We start from the raw sequence: 21,879 nt of genomic DNA, 5'->3' as shown, positions 1-21,879 counted from the left end.
TGGACCTGAACCCTGCTCCCTCCACTTATTCCAGAGACTCGGAGAGTCTGCTCACCTGTCCTAGCTCATCTGCCTATCAGCAGAAGAAGAACAGGACTGTCTCAACTGCCGCACAGCTGTCTGGTTCAAACCCCATGCCGGGCACGAGCTACGTATTTAATAACTGTCTTTTCCAGTCACTCCTCCCCTCCCCCTCGAATGCTTCCTATTTAGTGTTTTCTGTGTGTTCTTTTCTCCCATCCTTTTCTTGCCCAGGCACCGAGCTCCCCGGACCTGATGGGCAGAGTTCTCTGAGGTCTGCTGGAGCCCCGCCTCCCACCCATGGGGAGGTCTTGGGCATCTTCGGCCTCAGTGCAGACGGGAGGCGTGCAGGGCACGTGTGTGGGCACTGCTCACAGACCTGTGGACTGTCTACCAGGAGCAAACACTTGCTCTTAAAACTTTGCTCTACTGCACACAGATGATAACTTCCCTTTTAAAAGAGAGAGCCATATGGAGGACAAGGACTTGTGATTTTACTTTAAAAGACGTCCTCTCTGATCACGTCCGTCCTGCAGCCCAAACCCTCCACGGGGCCCCTTGGCTGAGCCCGTGCCAACTCCGCCACCTGGCACATGAGGCTCTCCTCAGTAGGGCTCCGCCCACCCCTCCACTGTCACCTCCCCTGTCACCCTGTGCCTAGCCAGGCTGGTCCAGGTGTTTTCGCTGCCATGCCCTGATGGCTTAAGGTTGGTGGCATCTCAATAGGCCAAGAAGAAGGACAGGGTATAGACTAAGGACAGGAAGCAGCATGGACGGGTGTTCACAGGGGCTGGGTTTTTGCTCTCCAACCTCTTTTCCCTGCGGGACAGAGACGGCCCAGCACCTGCGGAGCTCAGACGGGTCATCCAACGGCCTGGGAGGAGGACGAATGAGAGGGACCCGTGTGCTCTGGTGTCCGGCAGACAGGTCAGGAAACCTGCCTTGGATGAGGCCATGAACCAACACAGGAGCAGCGGAGAGAGGAAACAGCTACCTAGCACTTGTCATCCGCCCCCCCCCCGCCCCCCTCCCCGCCCCCAGATCTGGAGGACAGCCAGTGCGGCAGGGGATGCCGACGCAGAGGGCACCCTGACCAGATGGGCGAGTGCCACGCTGTGAGTGCTGCAACAAGAACTCTGTAGAGCCAGAGACAGAACTCCCTAGTCTGGGGTCCACGACCGCCCAGGCAGGAGAGACCCAGGCAGCAGTTTATGCAATAGCTGCTGCAGGGCAGGCCCCGCACTGCTGCTGCCGGAGCAGCTGAGGACTCCCCACTCCATGCCCCCTCATCTGGGTCTCCCACGCTCAAGGCGCCACCAGCATCCATGAGGCTCCCTTTGTTGACCATATTCCTAGGCTGGATACACCAGTTACATCAGTGGTTCCTGGACCAGCAGCATCAGCATCACCTGAGAATTCGCTAAAAAATACAGATAGGAGGGTTTACTGAATCGGAAGCCCTTGGGAGGGGCAGCAATGTGGGTTCCACCCCGTGATTCTGACGCTCACCAGAGTTTGAGAAACAGTAGTACATGGATGGCAGACTCCAGTGGTCCCTGGGTGTCCAGAGATGTGGGTCAATGGCCTCCTTTCTGTGGTGACTCTTCAGACAGGTCACAGAGACCCTCACAGAGATCCGCAACCACCACTATGTCAGCAATGAACTGTGGGATTCCATCACCATGATGCCTGGCATTTTCTCAACTGTGCAAGACAACTTCCACTCTGCGTGTGTGTGCACGCACACAATGCATTCAGGATGGCAAAGGTGACCGTTAAAGGGTTCTGCTAACCCGTGGAGAACATTCCACCAAGTTCTCAGACATGTCACAGCCTGAACAGCCCGAGGACCACCGCACTGAGCCCTCCTTAAGTAACACATGTGACATCCAGCCATCTGCGAGTCTGTTTAGGGGTCCAGAGCCCTCCTTATCCTCTTGGGCGCAGGCAGGGTAGGGGTGCGCCTGCTCCAAGGGCGGTCTTTGATCAATCTATAGCCATACAGGAGTCAGTTTCAGAAGTTGTCCCTGCCGCCCATCCCAGACACTACAGCTGTCTAGCCAGGCTGGCTCACCATGGCTCCTTCCCAAAAGGCATTTATCTAACCATAGAGCACATGAAAGTGCCACGTGGGCTGGGGACAGGGTGGCCACGCCCCCGCCCTCTGGGTGGTGCAGTAGGAAGGACACTTGAGAGGCTGCCCTGAGAAAGCAGAGCCTGCAATCCTGTCTGTGGGGCTGTCTGTGCAGCCCACAGACAGCCACACGACTTTCCCTGGAGGGAGCAGGAGGCAGGGAGAGGCGTAAATGAGACTCTAACGGAACAGCTTCCTCCCTACCTTTCAGCAGCTTCCGGGCAGGGACACAGGAAACAGTGAGAGCAGGCTGAGTGAGCAGACCGCTCTGCTCTGAAGCCGCTCTCTGATGAGAGGCCAATAAAATGCACACTGACTACTCTGGGCCTCTGCTTCTGAGCCTGCGGGAGCCTCACAGCCCATGGGGGGCAGGGCTACAGCCCCTGGTGCAATCGGGAGGGAGGGGAGGGTGACGACGAAGACGATGATGGCGATGCCGATGCCGACGACAGCGTGTGACCCTGTGCGTGCACCACACGGCGTATGCTGAAGGCTTCGCAAGCACTAGCTCATCGGATGTTTACAACAGTCACCAATAGAGACAGTTGCTACTTTCACTCAGTTCTACAGACAACAGACTAAGGCTCACAGAGCTTGAATGACATGCCCAACGTCTGTGTTGTCGCTGAGATTTGAACTTACACAGGGCCCTGCCCCTGACGCTCAGTGCGTACTTACTGGATGGATGAATCAATGAATGAGCTCTACCCGACATTGGGAATCTGTTCCAACCTGGCGCTGTTTCGTGCTTTGGTCTTAGACGAATCATCCGCCATCTTTATTTTTCTATCCACAGTAATTCTCCCTTTATCTGTCCTGAAAGGCCTTAATAAACAGCCACCCTTGCATACCCTGTGCCTTCCTGTGATGGCTTCATCCTCCCGCCCCGCTAGCCTGGACCAGCTCTAAACGTTCCCTAAGGCTCAGTTCAGACTTTTCCAATCGTGGGAAGCCCGCCCTGGCCCCCCCATGACAGCAATGCTCCTTCCCTGCTCTGTCTGTCTCCTTGCATTGTGATTGTGAGGTTACTTGCTGGCCGCCCACTAGCCTCTTGGATGGCAGAGACTGTGCTATTCATTTTAGGATTCCCCACAGCATGGTGCTATTCTCAGCACAGGGAGTTCCTGCGGAGACAGGTCTGGAAGGTGACATGCAAGACATTATCCACAGGCCCTTCTCCAGGATCTAGGCCGCTCTGAAAGACTGGATAAAAGTCGAGGTCCCTGAGAACGTGAGTAGCCATGGCTCACTTGAGAGACAAGTTTCAACTTTAACGGAAGAGGAGGCCCCAGGGGAAAGGATCTCAGGTCAAAGAACCAAACACAGATCACAAATCAAGATTTTGACCGAAGAGTCTTAAGGAAAAGTGGCAGCAGTAGAGAGAGATGCCCAGCCTGGGAGATGAGGCTCTCAGGGGGGCGAAAGGGATGTGAAGGCGGGAATCTCACCGGAGGCGAGGCAGAGCCCAGGTGAGGTGGCAGCTGGGGAAGGGGACGGGCAGAGGCGCCGTGGCTGGGAACCGAGACTCCGGGCCCCCAGGACTGGCTGTCAACACGATGAGCCACCAGCTCCGTTTTCCCACAAGAAACAGAGCTTGGTCCTCAGTAGTGACAAGACGGCCCCAGCAGGGAAGGCTGCTGGGCCCCCCAACCCAGCAGATGTCACCCCCTCCCTCCGGAGCACACTCTTCACGTTCGAGCACCGACTTTCCCAGAAATGGAGGATGTTTTATTCGTGTTGTTCTTATTTGCAACAATGTAATGCGAATCCTCCAATAAGGCCCACCCTGGAAGCAGGGTCTGGTTCTCAGCCTGCCACCCGCCGCTGAAGCCTGTGACACTCTTTCTAGGGCTAACCTCGGTCACTTGTCTGCACTGCAAGGCTCGGTCTATGAGAGGAACCACCAAGGCACTGTCTACACTGACGCCAAGCCTAGGGATGAAAACCAGAAGGGAGCAAGGAGCCAGGAGTTGTTCAGCCACAAACTTCAGACCACCAGATGCTTGGAACTTGCTGGTTGGACCAGTTGAAATGACGGCTGATTTCCTGCAGACTGCACACGTACACACACACATTCGGCCTCCTAGACACACACACTCACTTCGAGGGAAGGCAAATATTTCAGGAGATGCCCAGTTTATCAGGTAGAGGCAACATCTTCATCCAGGGCACAGTAAATGCCTCCGAACAGCTGACGGTGACTCTGAGTGTTACTGCTACTCAAAACTGACCCTTGGTCTAAAAAAAAGAAAAAAGAAAAAAAACAAACTCGTCTCGACCTCTTCCATTTTGGAATTCTACTTTGGAAATTAGGGGAGAATACAGTTCCTTGAAGCAGTGCTTGCTCAGAATTGGTGCTAAATGTAAACTTAAAAAAAAAGGAATTTAAAACAAACAGTATTTTGAAAGCGAGGTCTTAACATAAAAAATGGCATTTGTCGTTACGCCTGGGCTTCACTTAGCATACAGGGACAGGGCGGAAGTGCTCTTGAACAGCTTACGAGAGACTATCTGGGGGACGGGGGGCCGGAAGTTTGAAAAACACACTCCTCTTTGTCCTAAACTCTGTAATATAAAGAAAGGTTTAAAAAGGCAGAACCGGGCTTTCCCTCCCTTCAAAAGGAAACGAGTCAGTGAGGTGGCTGCCGGAGAGACCCCAGCTCAGGAAACACAGAAAGGGAGGAACAAGGTATTCAGGACAGGACCACAAAGTTGAGAAAGAAAACACATTGTCTACACTGGAGGAAATAGAAGAAATGGGAACAATTAGGAAGTAATAAAGTCCTTACCCAGACTGCGACTGCCGAATGCTAGATCAGAAAAAGCCTTGGAAGTATGAACGTCTATGAGTCAGGGGCTTCTCACACACTGAACCACGTTCGGTGGTCGGAGTGACCAATTATTAAAAAAAACCCTGGATATCTGGGAAGCTAGCCAGAGGCATGGGTGAGTGGTGGAGAATACAAGTGGTAGGAATTGACTGAAATGTGGAAGGGGCCCTTGCTGAAATCACTTGCCTCACAGCCATATTTCAGTCTTATGCCATCATTGTGGGCAAAGAGAATTCAGACTAAAACAGGAAAACAAGATGCAAATATATATCGTTGCGTGAATTTTAACAGTTAACCACAGGAGGTTTTGTTGTGTTTTTTGGAGCTTTAATTTTTTTTTTTTTTTTTTTTTTTAGCAAATATCTACCTTTTTGGGGCACTTAAAAATAGATGGGTGAGAGTTTTGTTTGGAACTTGATAGGTAATTGCTGTTAAGTTTACGTTAGCCATATGACCTCTAAAGATCTGGGGACTCTGGAGAGACTAATCCACCAGTGGAACTGGAATGACAAAAGACAGCCTTGAGGGTACAGCTTCTCAGAATAGACTTCTAGAACAGTGAGCTCAGATCAGGCCACCTCATTCCCCGAGGGAGAAAGGTTTTATCACAGTCACAACTCAAAGAGACAAGCAGAAGGAGGTTTGGCCAACGTCCAGGGACAGTAAAGCGCTTAAGAGGAGGAGTCAGGTTTCATGAGCATCCAGAAAGTATTGCAAGGTCAGGCTGGGAGTGAGGGTGCAGGCCCCCAGGGCGCCTGGCTGCCGGCCTGCCCTGTGTGTGGCACAATCTGTGTGGCTCCCGTGATGACAGGTCCGCTCACTGCCCCCTCTGCCCCAGAGGCCTGACGTGCACAATGTCAGCAGGAGCGCTGTGGGGCACTCACGAAAACAGGGAGGTCACCTGAGCTTTGCAGCAAATGCCATCATTCATGATATCCTAGCTCCGCGCCCCTCCCCACCACCCCGTTAAGGTCTCTGAGCCTCGAGTTCCTCACCTGTACAATGGGGTTACTAACACCCGTCCTGCAGATGAGCTGAAAGACTTAGAGATAGCACAGCGAACGCACTTGACAGGTACCCAATCAACGTGGAGGTTTCTAGATTACGTTAAGGAGTAATGAAACCGTTACCCAAATTGCTACTGTCAAAAACTCAAGAAGAAAAAAAACCTTGACCAACCTGAGCTGGCCTGCACTGGCATACATTGAGAGCTGATTCGATGCGGGTAAATCCATGAACCCCAGGCCCTGCCCGGGGTGACTCCTGTACAGAACCCGGGTCCATCCAGACTGGTTCGGAGGAGGGACCTTCCCAAACCAAGAGGCCCTGCTCTTCAGGACTGGGGCACCCAGAAAGACAATTTCAGGGGGACCAGAGGTCGGGGAGCTATTAGGCAGCACTTAAGACAGGGAGAGACAGTATTTACACTTTACTCTCTCATTCCTGACACACTGAAATACGCCGAGACACACAACCAAGTGCATGTTTCTTGTTCTCGTCGCTCTTACACAACCATAAACTCAAAACAAAGTCTCCAATCAAATACAAACAAAGCCAGCAATACGTAAATTAACAACATTAATTTAACATGATGGATATGGCTCTTGGGCTAAGTCTAAATTTCAGCTCGCAATGTGAATACGGACTGTGGTGGAATAAATTATTTTGAATTTCACATGCTAATACTAATGTGGGCTCTGTGATGACTCAATTTTTCCATTACTTTTTAATTTTTTTTCTTTGAAAACGGCTGCAAGCAAAATCGCCCCTGGTCTACTGAGTGTGGTGACATCACTTGGAGAGAAAAACATCTTTTATGATTTACGCTACACCTCTGCCCTTTCCTCTTTTACCCAAAGGCCTGGAATAGTACTCGGCGGCCTTGGCGTGATTCAAAACCAGTGGTAAAGACAGCCAGGCTCTACGGAATGCCTACCACATACAATTTGGCACAGGTATCAAATCACAAATTTTAAATACCATGAAGGAGAGTTCATAGAGCTCTTAAGAGTTTATCCACAGTTCACCATCCCCCCCAAACGAAGGTGTTTAAACGTCTACTGAAAAATAGCACTGGTGAGGCAGGAAGCGCAGGTGAGGCAGGCAGCACAGGTGAGGCGGGCAGCACAGCGTTATGCCAGAGCCAGAGGAGCACAGTGTGTGCCCCTCGAACCACCTGTTGGTTATATATGTTTCATGGTTCTCATTTCAGGTTCCTGCTCTAAAGAGGGACCCTGGAAGCTCATCACAACAATGCATGGGTGAGGAGGGACAGCAGGGGGTGGAACAGGGCAGCACCTATCGGGGCAGAAGAGATTAATTAGCTGTTCTGGGTCCAGAAGGAATTAAGGCCAGATGGTTGGTTACTTGTGTCAAAGCGAAGCATGACCATAGATCCACGGAAAGAATGACTCCAGACTCTCGGCAGTTGGCCAACCTAGAGGGTAGTGAGTGGGGCAAATAAACACACTTACCTTTCTAGTGAATGAAGGCAGAAACGACTGATGAATGAAATCATTCATTCACTCCCTCACTCACTCAGGTACAGCATATGGACCTACTGAATACTTGCCAGGTCCCATACAGGCCAGATGGCCCACAGACAAGCGGACATAGTTTCTTTGCCTGACAGCAGCAATAGCCCATGTTTTGATCGTCGAGGTAAGGACAGAAACTATCTGCTTCCTGTCCTATTCAGAGCCTCTTTCTTAGGGGCCAGTTTTGCAGCTGAATCCTTCTGAGGGAGACTGGGGCTTCAGACAGAGGCTTCCCTCCTGCTCCCCAGCAGGGAGGAGCCGATACAGGTACAGAACCGCGACCAAGTCTTGGTCGTCAGAGACTCTTGCTGTGGACTACTCCCTGACGAACGCGCTCTAATGAAACACAGCCACGGCTGTGTATAAAGATATTCACTGGATACAAGTGAGAGCCCAGCTTGCTGCAGCAGCCTCTGCCCATGCAAAGAGGAGGAACCAACAGAATTCTATGTCCTGATGGAAAACACGCTGGGACGCTGGCCCTGGCCTGACTCAGCTGTGCCCTGCTTCTGAGCACCAGGGCCAACCGTCAAAGCGTAACGGAAGCCGTGCCAGTCTTTAAGGGACCGATCACGATGGGCACGGGCAGAGTTCAGGATCTCTGGGCGCTAGCCCTGGAATTCCAGGAATATTCCAAATTGAAGCAGGACCTCATCTAACAGCTGGACGAGGGACTGGTCTACCAAGGAAGAACACTAAGCTAGTGCACCAAGCGCCTAAGGTGGGGGCAGACCCGTGGCTGGGGCCGCGTGGGAGATTATCGGTACATACGACTCATTTTACTGATGGGGACTGGGGGCGATTTCAGGCTCTGGATCAGTGCAAACCGACAGAAATACAGTGCAAGCCATGGATGCAAGGCACCTATAGAAATTAAAGTTTCCCAGTAGCCACATAAAGAAGGAAAAAAAGAAGCAGGTGACTAATTTTAGTAATGTGCTGTATTTAATTCAATATATCCAAAATATTACCTTTTATCATGTAATAAGTATAAAACAATTAATGAGTCATTACAGGTTTTTTGGTTTTTTTTTTTTTTGTTTGTTTTGTTTTTTAATGCTAAGTCTTTGAAATCGGGGGTCTATGTCACACCTACAGCACAGCCGCGTTTCAGCTGGCCACCACAGGTCTGCAGCGTAGATCGACAAGCTGGCGAACTGGATGCAGTGTTAATATGCACACCAATCTCTTTCCAAGTAGAAGTGAAAAAGAGACTACTTCAAAGCCATCATAGAGCCACCTGAAGTAGACTCAGAATTGTACAGACTGAATTCCCCAGATGGTTCTAGCACTTATACCAGTTAAAATTTTAAAAAATAAAAGCAAACAAGCAAACAAACAAACTGTGGCTAAGCCTGAACAGTCTTCCGTTAAACCCGAGCCGGGCAGACGGCACGGGCAGGGAGGCAGAGGGACACCTTGTGGACCGCTCTCTGAGCAAATATTAATTAGCGCAGTGGCTTGTTCTGGACAATTGATTCCAAGCTCCAGATGTTCCCAGCTCGACTGAGAGCCCTGTGGAAAGGGGGGGAAAAGAGCCTAACGGGTTAGGACGTTATTCATGTTTGGGGTCACGTAGTGAAGCAACACAGGGCTGCGGAGCCGATGCTGTTTTGCCTTGTTCCTCTGGAGTGTCAAGAAGATTTTAATGCTCTCACTCATTCCCTTTCTCCTCTGCCTTTGGGGTATTTTCTTCCTTGTGCTCCCTTCAGATAAAACCATGCTTTTTTTTTCTTTTTTTTTTTTCCCAACATGCTACCCATTCTAATACAGAAAAAAGTGGATGACATGATACGATGAAAGGATAGGGTGTCTGTGTGCCTCAGGGTGAAAAAAAGCAAGGTTTGGATCTTGGTCTGGACCACTTCCAAGATTTTTCTGGAGTTAAACTTTCCATAAAGAGTAGAGAGCAAAGCTCAGACCTGCCCTTACAGTATCCATGGATGAAATTTATTAACGCCTTGTATTTGATATTTTCTACGAGCTTGGCAATCACTGTTATTGATTCAGTCATGATAGTCAGTCCCAATTTACTCTCAGATGAGAAGAGAGAACAGGAAAATAGTGCTCATGGGTCACCCAGAATCATGCAATCTTGACAAGAGCCTTAAGATTCGAGTTTCATAACTGTTTTCTGTTTCCAGCTGTATTGCTATAAGCATTGGAATGACCAAAACCTTGACCCAAAGTACATGAGAGAAAATGCAAAAAAACTGGTGAATAATAAAATTATTTCTGAAACACTGCACGTGCATACTGATTTTGGCGTGAGATCCAGCAGCCATGCCTACCTACTGAGGAGGGTCAAGAGTCACAAGAGGCTCAGGAGAAGCGGCCCACTAAGAAGATTCTGGAAGGTCGGAACCAGCAGTTCTGCTGAGTAAAGGTCAAGGAGGAAAGAGGAGGTAGCCACCGCTGACCCTCTCATCAGGAGACGCAGACACTCGGGCGAGTGGAACAGGGGCATGGACGGGAAGGGAGAAAACAAAGGCATTTTGCCCTGCACCTCCCTAGGGATTTTATCAAGGGCCACTGGCCTCACACCGAGAAATTCCGAAGTGGAGGAACTCATGGTGTGCAGACGGAGGGACCCAGTATCCTTGCATGAGATCCGATCTCCATCCCTGAGAAAGAACCAGTGGGGGCAGTAATGGCACACGCTGTCACATTGGTTCAGCCACGCCGAAAAACTCAAGGTCCATGGGGGCCAAGTGATAGTAACACAAATCAGTGTCAGTGAAACAAAACTCCTCCTCCTTACCCCAACCCTTCTTCCTACAGAACGCTCTGCATCAGGAAACGTCAGTTCCGCCCACCCTGCCTGTGCTCGTCACGGAAATCCTCTGCCAGCTGCTCACGGGGCTCTGTCTTTTTCACCTCTTCCTCCTCTTTCCACCTTCCCGATCACCATCCTGCACTGAAGTGCTGCCCGCTGCATTGAGACGCCCTCCTCATGGCCCCCTGGGGCCCCTCTGATTCATCCTCTACGCAGTAGTCAGAGCCAGACTTGAAAAGGGAAAATGCAAAACGTCCCGGGACTTTACCTAGGCCAACAAGACGCAAGTGGCTCTTCAGCCTCTGCTCTCCGACTTGTCTCAGACTCCCTCTAGTCCAGCCCCCAGGCTTCCCTTCGGTCCCTAAGCACGGAGGCTGCCACCTGCTCAGGCGCTCCGCACACCCTGTTCCCTCCACTTGGTTCCCTGCCTCGCCCAGCTCATGCCCACTCACCCCTCAGCTCAGACCTTGAATGCTGCCTGCTCCCTGGCGAAGCGTCCCTCACTCCTCCTCACAGATCAGAAAAGGTCTCCCGCTACTCTTGGTGAACACACCCTAGGATTCTTCTCATTAGTTGCACAAGGGCGTGTCTGTGTCCTCCCCATGGAGTGTAAGGTCCTGCTGCCTTGCTGGACACACAGACGGTGCTAGGGAAATGTTGATGCAATAAATGCCCAGCTGAGTGAATGAGTGAGTGATGCACGAAGGCAGTGCAGAAGCTGTTGCTCCCACAGTGTGGGGCGAGGCCGTCAGATTCTCTTACCGTGGGGCATGTGCCAGAGACCCCACTACCTGGACTGGGCACTGCCTTCTACCCAAAGGCTGGCAATGAGCCCTTAGGGGCAGTGCTGGGATCTCAACGTTGCTAAAAGGCTGTGATATGTGTCCTAATGTCCAGAAATGAAATGGCACCGTGGAAAACGTGATACAAGTGGTTACTGTTTTATGTGCAGAAACAGAATGTAGACATGGTGAGGCCTTTCCACACCCCCAACTCTGATTTCCCCTGAGACTCATATGCTGAGCTCCTAAAAATGCATCAAAGTTAAAAAATAAAAATAAAAAAAGGAGGAAGGTGAGGGAGGGTGTGTGACAGCCAATCCCGTAAGCTCTGCCAAAGGCGTTGAAGCCCTTCTGATGCAAACTCTGACCTTATCTGCGAGGAAACTGAGGCTGAGGTAAGCAGAGTGGCTTTCTTAGGCCTCGCTCCACAGCAACGAACCAGGAAACGAATCTGGTTTCCATGACAACGAGTTCTACGCTTGTTTTCATGGTAACACGCGGGCTCCTGTTTTCGGTTCAGGACCAAGCTGCCGAGGCACCAGGTTTGTTTTTAAACATAGGCCCCGATGTCAGAACTCGCCAGGGGTTCCGACCAGGGGTGGGCAAATTCCAGCCCGAGCCGAACGTGGCCCGCCGCCTGTTTTTATGAGTAAAGGTTTACTGGAGTACGGCCAACAGCATCTGATTTTTGCATCATCTGTGGCTGCTCCTGTGTGACGGGGCCAGAGTAAGCAGTCACGACAGAGACATCCATAGGTCAAAATTATTTACTTGGAATTAGTAAGTGATAAGAATGTAAATTATCGCTTTAAAGCCCGAACTGTTTACTATCGGGGCCTTTACAGATTCCTGGTTTATTTAGAGTCTAAAAAAAAAAAATCACGATCCTTCCCTGTCCACACGACTTTTAATATTTCACGGGACTTCGGCAGAGAGAGGAGCATCTGTGCCTCTGTGGGAACGCAGGTTACAGACGGCAGACACTCACCTGTCACTCGGTAAGTCTCAACAGTGCTGTGACGTCCGAGTCTGCGTGCCACAGCTGGGGGTGGCTCCGTGTGACGGGAGCACACTAAACACGACTTCATGCCATGTAAGCACAGACCTGCCTTCTGGTGTCACATGTACGTGAAACACACATAAAACTCGAAGCCATGGCTTTATCACCATCTGCTTTCTATCCCTTCACTGGCGCAAGAAACGGAAGTTGGGTGCAATGGTATAAACGGCCCAGGCTTTGCACGTAAAAATCCATTTGGGTACCTGCTCTTGCTACTCCTCACTAGCCAGAATCTGCGTTTCCCCATCCCTCAGCAACTTTCGATGCCAGCTGGCCAAGTCTAGCCACCCTGTGCCACACGCACTCCTCCAGAGACGGCTCCGCAGGGGACAGGGACGGGGGTCAAGCGCATTGACAGCGAAGGAAGAGGAAGCTAGGCAGGGGCCAGGCACGGTTTCCTGATACTCGGTCACTCAGAAAGCAGGCGGCCGAGTCTAAAGTTAGAGGGGGACGATCTCATGTCCTGGCCACGGGCGCTCCTCGCAAGGCTGTGTCTTTGGACAGGAGCTCCTCGAGCACCCTTTGCTGTGGCAGGCTGTCCCAAGGTGACAGGAATCAGCTGTCTGCTACAGGCAACCTGGGTGGGCCAGGCCCTGGGGGGTGTGGTCTTAGTGCCCCCCAATCTTTCTGATGGAGGCTTTGTCTTCTGACAAATGAGGGGATCCACGTTCCAGCAGCAGGGTAAAAGAAAGTATGAGGTTGGGGTCAGCAAGTGAGCCATCCTGACACAGCAGAGCAATGAGAAACTTCCTTCTGGAGGGCGCCGACCCCAGTGGCGGGGATGGAGGCCTGCAGGAGCGCTGGACGTGCTACAGGCAGGGAGAAGCGACCCTCCCTTTGTCCTTGCAGGCACTGTATAATGAGATTACTGCGTAATCTTTGCCGCTTGTGCTCCGAGCCGCCTTATCACAGGGACAACGGGGAGGCACTTTACATTCGGGTCTACTGTCTATATTATCTCCCAGCTGCTCCTGTTAATTTCATTTTCAGAGACAGGGATTGGCGGCTGATTGAAAAGAACAGAAACACAGGGCCAGCCCTCGCTAGTGGCCTCCGGCCCGGGGACCCCGCATCGCTGCATGTGACCAGCCAAGCACCGAGACGTCACCCTCCGCCTCCCCCATCTTACGAGACGGGAAGGCCGGAGGACGCAGAGGTCACTGTTGCCGCCTGTGTGGACTCGGTCCTGGTCACTCGTGGCACAGTTGGATGCACCCCCGAGGGGCTGAGTGCGGGAAGAGCAGGGCCAGAGATGAGCCATAATCCCTGCCCCGCGGGGCCAGCATCACGGCCTGACGCAACCCCCGTCCCCCGCCAGCCCCAGCAGACGGCGAGAGGCAGCAAGGCAGGTCTGAGGCTGCCCGCATCTCCACCGTCACCTCTCCCAACCACGGTCACGTGAAGCGCCGGGAACACTGTGTCAGCTGAATCTAACAGGCACGATGGACAAGGACAGGAGGAGAGGTGATCGTTTCTTGGCTCAAATAAACTCATAAAAATCCAAAAAAAAAAGATGATGATGATGATGATGATGATGAAGAAAAAGTGATGAATGCACAGCACGCGACAGGAAGGCGAGGACGGTCTCAGGGCGTGTTCCTCCGACTGCGGCCGACTGGAGGACAGCCTGGCCCTAGACGACAACCACCCGACCTAACCCGTGACTCGCGAGGGGCGAAGGCCAGAGAGGCGGCACCTGGAACCCCACGGGGCCGCCACACAGCACCGAGGCCGGCGTGCGTGCCACGCGCACGGGCTTCTGTGAGCACTGGCCCGGCCATGGGTGGCCTCGCGTCCCACCCAGCGCCTGTTCTCCTGGCCATCTCGGAGGAGGCGTTTCTTAACACCACCCCCCGCCTTCATCTGTACAAAGCGGACTTAAACTCAATTACAAGTCACAAACTTCAGGGCCAAATGGGGTCCCACAGAGGAGGAAACAAAGCAAAGGGGGTGCCCGTGACAGAAGGGGGGAGGCGGGGGCTGCCATGGACCGCGGCTCAGGTGCCACGCCAGGTGGCAGCCACGACCGTTGTTATCTGTTCGATGGCGGCTGCGCTAAAATGCAAGCCCGGCCACCAGGAGTGCAACTCTGCAGGGGAAGCTGGACAACCCGGGGAGAGTCGTGGGCCTTACGGGACGGCGCAGCGTTCATCTGAGAACAGGGAGTCTGTGGAGCGAGCAGAACATGGGCAGAATACATGGGCCAGACGTGCTACAGGTTTGTTGTTTCTGGACATGATCCCTGAGGCACCTCTCGCTCTAACAGCCTACGAGTCTCTACTCTGCTCCCAGGGACTCTCAGACAACACAAGAATTCTAAAGGGTTCTGAAATAAAAGGTTGGGATGGATCCCGGAGCTCGCAAGGTTAGGGAGCTCTGAGCCTCCCTGCAGCCGAGGGGCTGTAGGGCTGGGCCAGGCCCGGCTCCCAAGTTCGTCCCGGCCACAGAGACCTGACACCTCCCCCGTTGACATTCTTACGAGATGGGGTACAAAAGTTTGTTTGCTCCCTTGAGAATGATTGCTGGCTCCAGGCTTGAGCAGCACCCACAGAGAGAAGGCCGACTGGTGGACTCAGCTGAGGCCCTGCAGAGCTGGGACCACTGGGTTCCCTCCGGCCTCTCTTCCCCAGCCCTGCTGGGCGTCTCGTGGCCAGGAGCCTACCGTGGACCATGCCCGCTGGAGCTGGGAGGGCAGCACCCCCAGGAGTGGTTCCAGAGAGGAGACATCACACTGGAAAGTCCAGATCTCAAAATGGCAGGACCTTCTTCCTCCGGGCCTCCACCCACCTGGGCGCTCTGTGACTCTTCTGAGGACCTGCCACCCAAGGTCACACCAACAGTGACTCATCTACCATTTGCTAAGCCGTTTGGTTACCCTAGGAGCATCATTTTTTCAGGAACGACCCTTTGAGGAATGCAGGGCTGTGTTTCCAGTTTCACAGCTGAGAAGAGAATGTGGCCTTAGCTGGCCAGGGTTCACAGCCGAATTCTGGGCCTGGGTCAGAAGCGACCATCCCTACTGAGCTTGGCCCCGATCAAGAGAGACCGAAGGCCCTGTCCACAGGGTCCCAAACCCCCAGCCCTACCTCACCCATACTCAGCCTCGGCCTTCCTCACCTGCAACCTGAGCGCGGAGGGCGGGGCACTTAGAGGAGTGGGCAGGGAGGGCGAGGCTGCCAGTCGGAAATGCGAATGTCCATCTCCCCTGAAAATGAGCAGGTCTGGGACAGGCAGCCTTCTGAGGCAGTTAGGACCGCCAGAGGCAGAGGAACTCAGCTTGAGCATCTGGTTAGGGTGAGGACACCAGGTCTCTCAAGTAATTAAATGCACAAATTTCCAGGGGATCCAGAAATCTGGGGTTTTCTTTCCTTTTCTGCCTGTCTGTCGCCCTCTGCTCTGCATACATCCACACCAGGGACCTACGCTCCCCCGACAGCTACAACCCAGCACATGCTGCTGCTTCTCTCCCCACAGTGATCCTATGATGAAGGGCACCCTTGTCCCCACTGCACTGCTGAGGAGATGACTCTAGAGAGCAGAAGTGACTGAAAACGGCCCAGCTCTTCAATGCGAGGCCGGGGAGGCACACTCAGTTTGCTGTCAGGGAAAACGATCCTGCCTCCTGCACTGCTCCACCTCCTCAAATACCAAAGCCAATATTTACCAAGTGCTTACTGTGTGCAAGCACAGGGCTAATCAGGCTTTGCTTCTGGTGTGTCCTTTCATCCAACCTGCAATTTAAGAGACAGATGCAACTATTAGCCTTAGGTCACAGACGGGCAAAAGGGTCCTGCGAAGGTTAAAGCGACTTGCCCCCGAGACACGGATTCGGAAGTGGGAGAATCAGGAATTGGAAGCAGACAATTTGACCTCCCTCTTCTGTGTGGTGTCTTCACCCCTAAATGCTAAATGACACTCCAGGGCCAGGTGAGTCAGAGCGGAAGCAGGGAAGGGAGAAGCCGGAGGAGGAAGGGAAAAAAGAAGGGAACAGAAGAGAAGAGAGGGAGGTGCTGGCGAGGGAGGGAGGCAGGGGAGGAACGCTACAGTGAAGAGAGGCCGAAGGGTGGACAGGGGACGGCGCTCACAGTCTCCATGGGCTTCTCCTCTGTCCATGACCCAGGTCAGGACCCTTTAATCCTGAAGACAGCGCCCCCTCCCCATGGGCGTGGGGAGACACTTTACAAAGACTCAGCTGGGGTGGGGGCGGGCAGAGGAATGACAGTCCTTGTGTGCCTGCCTGGGAACCCTTTCTGCCTCTCTTTTGCGTTTTTCAATAGGATTCAAAACCATAAATTATGTAAAGCCAGAAAGCTAGAAGGGCAGACCCTTTCTGGAGTTCAAGTGTGACGTTCACAACGCTTTTAACGGCGTAATTGCAAAAGGCAAAAATCTGTTGGAGTGCCAACACCTCTCTGAACAAGGGGTGCATTCTCAGTCAGTGGCACAGTGTTCCTCCGACGGCCTCTGGGGCCTGTGGAGGTGGGGGCCGGAGGGCAGGGAGAAACCACGGCCCGAGAGAGGACCGGGGTTTTTGCCAAGAGCCTGCGGGACTCTCCTGCCATCCTAGAAGTCATTTTGATTTTTCCTTTGGATCTGGAGCCAGCGGGTCCCGAAGACGGGAGATAGGACCCTAAACATGAGGACAGTCTTGTAGTATCTTCGCTCCTTTTAAAATAATGCATTTATATTTCCAAATATATGGCATCCACACGTGATTAGAGGAGGAAACCAAGGGGCTCTAGACGGCACACACTGGAAACAGACTCCTGCTCCTAGGCTCATCCCCCACTTTTCAGCTCTGACTGGCGTTACCTTTTCTTGCCAGAGTCTCATGTTTCCTCCCAAATAAGCTTCCCCACACACGCACTGGTATGCAATCATCAAGGGTGTGAGCCCCAAAGACTGCGTGCCCAGGGTCCCCGCTCCAACATGTCCCCCGTATGCCATTCATTCTCGCAACAGCCCTTGGGCAAGTCCCAGTATTTTCCCCATTTCACCAACAGCCAAAAAAAGCAACGCTGTAGGGTACTGAATGGCACTTCGCCCAGGATAGAAGGACATTCTTTCACCCATGAATGGCCGAGTCCTACGCACGTCCACCGAACCCCGCGTTGTTCGCCCGACGGTGTAGTTTATGCAGCTCCCCCAGGACGGCAGGATGGCCTCCAGTGCATGGACGAGGCCCCCCTCCCCGGCTGGGCCAGCCTCCCCTGGAGGAAGACTCAGTTTCCGCTCTCTCGCGGTCACAAACCTCCGGCAATGGTGCACTCTGTGCCTCCCTGGTCACCGGCGCAAGCGTGTATGGCGGTTTAGAGTCCTGGGTGCAAACGCTGGACCCCGTCGGCTTCAGCTCAGCTCGGCTGCGGCCACACACAAAACCCTAACAGCTCAGCGCATGATGCACCAGGCTCTCCTCCTCCGCTCTCGGCCCGAGGCTGACCAGACCGCCCTCCCCACAGCTGTCCTGATCTCCTCCAAGGCCGACTCGAGGACCCCAGGTCCCCGTGACCTCCAAACTGCAATGCTGCTTTGGGAGTTCTTGGCTGTCCGCCTTGCCCGCTGGTGACGGAGACCACAGGAGAACACACGCAGCTCGGGGAGGGGGAGTAACATGTCCCAGCTGAGCCGATACTGTCTTCTAGGCCGCCCAGGAAGAGCGGACAGTGTGGTGAGGACATAATGCTCCCCGGGGATGAGGATACGTTTCAGAAACGGCCTCACCTGGCAGCACATATTTTGAATTTACACTATCTTACAGATCTCACACCCGTTAAAGAGCTCGCTTAATATGACAGCAGTACATAAAGTCCCTACACATTTAATAATATGTTTAAAGATGTATTATTAATCACAATGATGTATACATTTAAAGAAATTATAACTACTGTAGAGATAAATTATGTTACTTATTCTATCAACAATGATTGGCACGTATAGATACCAAAGACTTGGTGACATGACCCGTCACTGTCCCCAGGAGTCCTCAGGCCAAAGGTCAGGCCACTGGCCCTTCGTGAGCTGCAGTACCCCCCACCCCCAGTCTGTTTTAATTCTCTAGTGCTTGGACTACCTGAGCCCAGACTGGCCTCACGCCCACACCTTGCACCCCACCCCATTTCCCGTTCTCAGCATGGCCTTCGGCGGTCTTTTACAAACGTAGATCAGCACATGTCACCCCTTCACGTAGGGGATCCCCATTACTCCCAGAATAAAGTCTTAACCGTGGCCTCTAAGGTCCAGCGTAATCGGACCCCTTCGCACTGACGGCGTTCCACCAGGCCCAGGCCGACGCACGCTGACCTGCCAGCGCCTACCCCGGGTACCGGCCCGTTTCCTCGCTCCCAGGCCGAGCTGTCCTTGGCGTACACCATCTGGAGGGACGTCTTAGTGTGTGAACTGGCCCAGGGCTCGCACCTGCTCTGTGAAGACATCAGGGTTGTGCCCCACGCATCAGAACACCCACCGCAAAGCCAAGGGCGAGGACGTTCCGGAGACTCTGCCTGCTCTAACAGCCACGGTCCCGGGCCCCGTTTGTGAGCGTTTATCCTGGCTCTGAGCACGGCTGTGCCATTTCTCACTCGGAGAAAGGGTGAAAGACAAGGCTCCTTCATCGCCTCGTATACTGGGTCCTGTTAGTTACTTAAGATGAACATGTTCCACAGTGACTGTCGTCACGCCTTATTCCGGGGGACACGTTCCAAGACCCCCTCAGGGGACGCCTGAAACCACGGATGGTGCCGAACCCTGCATATACCACGTTTTCTCCTGTACGCAAATTCCTATGATAAAGTTTAGTTTGTAAATTAGGCCCAGTGAGAGATGACAACAGCTATTAACAAACGAGAATAATTATAACAACGCACTGGAACGAACATTATAGAAATACACGTGCCCCAGGTATCTCGTTGGACTGTACTCACCCTTCTTCTGAGCTGAGGAAACGCCGCCGGGCCGCGGGGAGGTGACCGAGGCGGGCCCGTGACGCAGCGTGAGGGTCCCTGACCGTCTGACGATGCACCGCGAGCACCTCACGGCTGCTCTGTGGCGCGTCCCGGTGGCTGGCATTACTCCTCTCACACTTTGGGGCCATGACTAAGTAAAACAAGCTTTGCCGGGCAGGGAAAGCCCGCGGGGCTGACCAACATGGCGCCAGCCCGGGCCCGAGGGGCAAGGCGCGTGCGGCGCGTGGACGTGCGGCGTGCAGACGTACCGCGTGCGGACGTGCAGCGCGCGGACGTGCGGACGCGGCACCCGGGGCGGGGCCGGGCCCAAGCGGTCCCGCGAGATTTCACCGCGCTTCTCAGAACGGGTTCTTAACTGAAAATGCACGAACCGTCTATTTCGGAAAGGTTGCCCTTGACATTTTCAGACCGTGGCTGGCCCCAGGTGACTGAAGCCGTGGACGAGCGAAACCACAGATGAGGCGGGGGCAGCTACTACACTGAAGAAAGGCCGCAAGTGGTGACAGTGACCTCTCCTCCAAGCCAGACACCTGGAGGAAGGAGCCACGCCTCCCCCTGCGGGCCAGAGCCTCCGCTTTAATTCACTCAGCTTCAGGACCCCAGTGCAGGCGGGTCCTGTACAGGGTCCTGACCTTGTACAGGTCAGGGCACTGAAACTTAGAGAAGACGGGTGATGGTGCTCTACGTCACCAAGTAGAAGATGGCATACCCAAGGCCCAGTTTTTTTTTTTTTTCCCCAACACACTTCTTACAGGCTTTAGAGCCCATCTCCATGTTTCAGGTGTATATGAGTCACCTGATGACCTTGTTACATTTAGATTCAGGTCATCCGGGGAGCGGCCTGGGACCACCTCCTAGGGGAGGCCCATGGACCATGCTTCATGCTCATCTAGACAAATGTCCCCTTGTCAGCTGGGAGGCTCTGCTTTATGACTAACCAACTATAAAGTTCTTGGGACAGGGGGACCCAGGGCTTGGAGAATTTGGATACTTTTTCCAACCGTGAGCTATATCAGCGCTCTTTTGAAGTAAAACTACACATCCTAACTGCCTGCAGGTCACAGAGGGGATCTCGTTAAGCCTTTTCAGAGGGCTGTGAACACTGAAAAATTCAGCCAGACAGAACATGGACAAGCTGAGCCCTATAAAAGTCACCCACCAGACCTCAACATTCAGATCCCCCGAACGCATGCTGTGTGCGTTTGGGAGAACACGGCCTGAAGCTGGCGAGAGGAAGGAAAGACGACACACCTGCGTCAGGTGTCCATGGAACAGTCTAGCAATCGTAGAGCCTGAGAGTCCCAGCCCGTGCTCAAATCCCCCGGCTATGAGATCACTTTCCACGGGTCGAGGCGGAAAGATCATCACCGCCTGAGAAATGAAAACGGGGACGTGACTGGAATTGTCATGGGTGTGTGAGCATTATCCCAATAATCAATCACCCAAATTGAACTGCTTATTTGTACATCTGATCGTCTTTGCATTATTTAGAAGCTATTTAACGGCAGCCGGCCCAACAACATGCATCTCACACGTGCCAGAGGGCTTCAGGAAACGAGGAAGCATCTCTTTCTAATCGTTTAGACAGGCATATTGATTGCTGTTTTCTCTTTCGGGGAGTCTAGAAGTACATTATAGCCTTTGTTTGCTCAACGTGCAGACACAGGCGTGCATGAACGTAAAGAATAAACAGCGCCCAGTGCAATGCTGGACCGTGAAGAAGGGGACGTGTCCCCTAAATGGGGAGCAGTGTACTAGAGCCAAGAAGGCAGGTGACTAGGCCTCAGAGAAGCTGCATTCTCCTGCATTCTGACTGCCTGTCTCCCAGGAAGCTGGGAGAACTGGCCCAGAGTCAGAACAAGGGGTGAGATTGTGTTTTTTGTTGTTTTTCTCTTTTCGTTTTTTGCAGAACAGCCAACAGGGGCGGAAGCTGCCCTTGATGCGCATCAGTGCCTGGGGGAGGGAGTGTCGCCCAGGGCGTGATTAAGGAACCCTGGCCCTCCAGCCTGCACCCAGCACTGGCGTTTCCACAGTGCTGCTTGATTATGCTGTCGGCTTTTCCTTGGATGTTAAATATGAAAAATTAAAAAGTAACGACATTAATATCCTGGTAGACGATAGTGTTTTGAGCTTATGTCTGGGAAAAGAAAAAACAAAACTTTGATGTGCTATGCATTCTCCTCCATGAAAATGAGTTTTCTTTTCCCTTCTTTATCCTTGTCAAAGTTTATTTTTCTGCCTTCTTTTCTTTCCCTGCCTGCTGTAGAGGGAAATGTGCATGGCGAAAGGATGTTGTCATGGCCGTCCTCCCAGAAGCCTGAGCCTGGGTCAAGGGGAGCCCTCTGCCTCAAGGATTCTGAGCCCCCAGTGCAGGCCCCAGCTCCCCACGTCCCCGTGTGCCCACAACTGGCAGAGGAAGACTGCCGCTCCAAGCAAGAAAAACTGGGAGACGGCTCACAGCTGGCACAGAGCACTTGCACAATGACACTTTGATGAGTCTATTCATCTGAAAGGCACTGACTTGATTCTCTGCTTGTTTCCAAGGCAGAGCTCAGAGCTCAGGTCAGGAGAGTGACAGCTGTCCGTCAAGCCAGGACAGTCTCTGTCAATGGCCACTCGCACTCTGATGCCTTCGCAGGTCTCCCTGGCGACAGGACCACATGCGGCTGAACTAGAATGCAAACCGGGTCGGCCACAGGTATGTCCCGCCTTCTCTTCCAGGGTCCCTACTCCCTGGACCGTAGAGCCACAGCCCAGCACGTGGCCGCCTCCTCAG

The 21,879-nt window shown here is 53.0% G+C and overlaps 1 long non-coding RNA gene across 5 annotated transcripts in view; it reads right to left on the bottom strand.

The window, feature by feature from the left end:
- Positions 1-21,879, bottom strand: part of LOC107514185 — a 299,773-nt gene that overhangs the window by 256,863 nt on the left and 21,031 nt on the right. For 4 of the 5 annotated variants that reach the window (XR_001597717.2, XR_004954342.1, XR_001597718.2 and 1 more), the window contains exon 1: positions 19,062-19,211. The exons of the other annotated variant lie outside the window; for it this stretch is intronic. This is a non-coding gene — a long non-coding RNA (uncharacterized LOC107514185). Of the gene's footprint in view, positions 1-19,061; positions 19,212-21,879 lie in introns of those variants that run through there. 5 annotated transcript variants of the gene reach the window in all.

Source organism: Rousettus aegyptiacus, unplaced genomic scaffold (genome assembly GCF_014176215.1).
Source record: "Rousettus aegyptiacus isolate mRouAeg1 unplaced genomic scaffold, mRouAeg1.p scaffold_m13_p_14, whole genome shotgun sequence".
NCBI lineage: Eukaryota > Metazoa > Chordata > Mammalia > Chiroptera > Pteropodidae > Rousettus > Rousettus aegyptiacus.
This window is presented reverse-complemented; position numbering and strand designations above follow the sequence as displayed.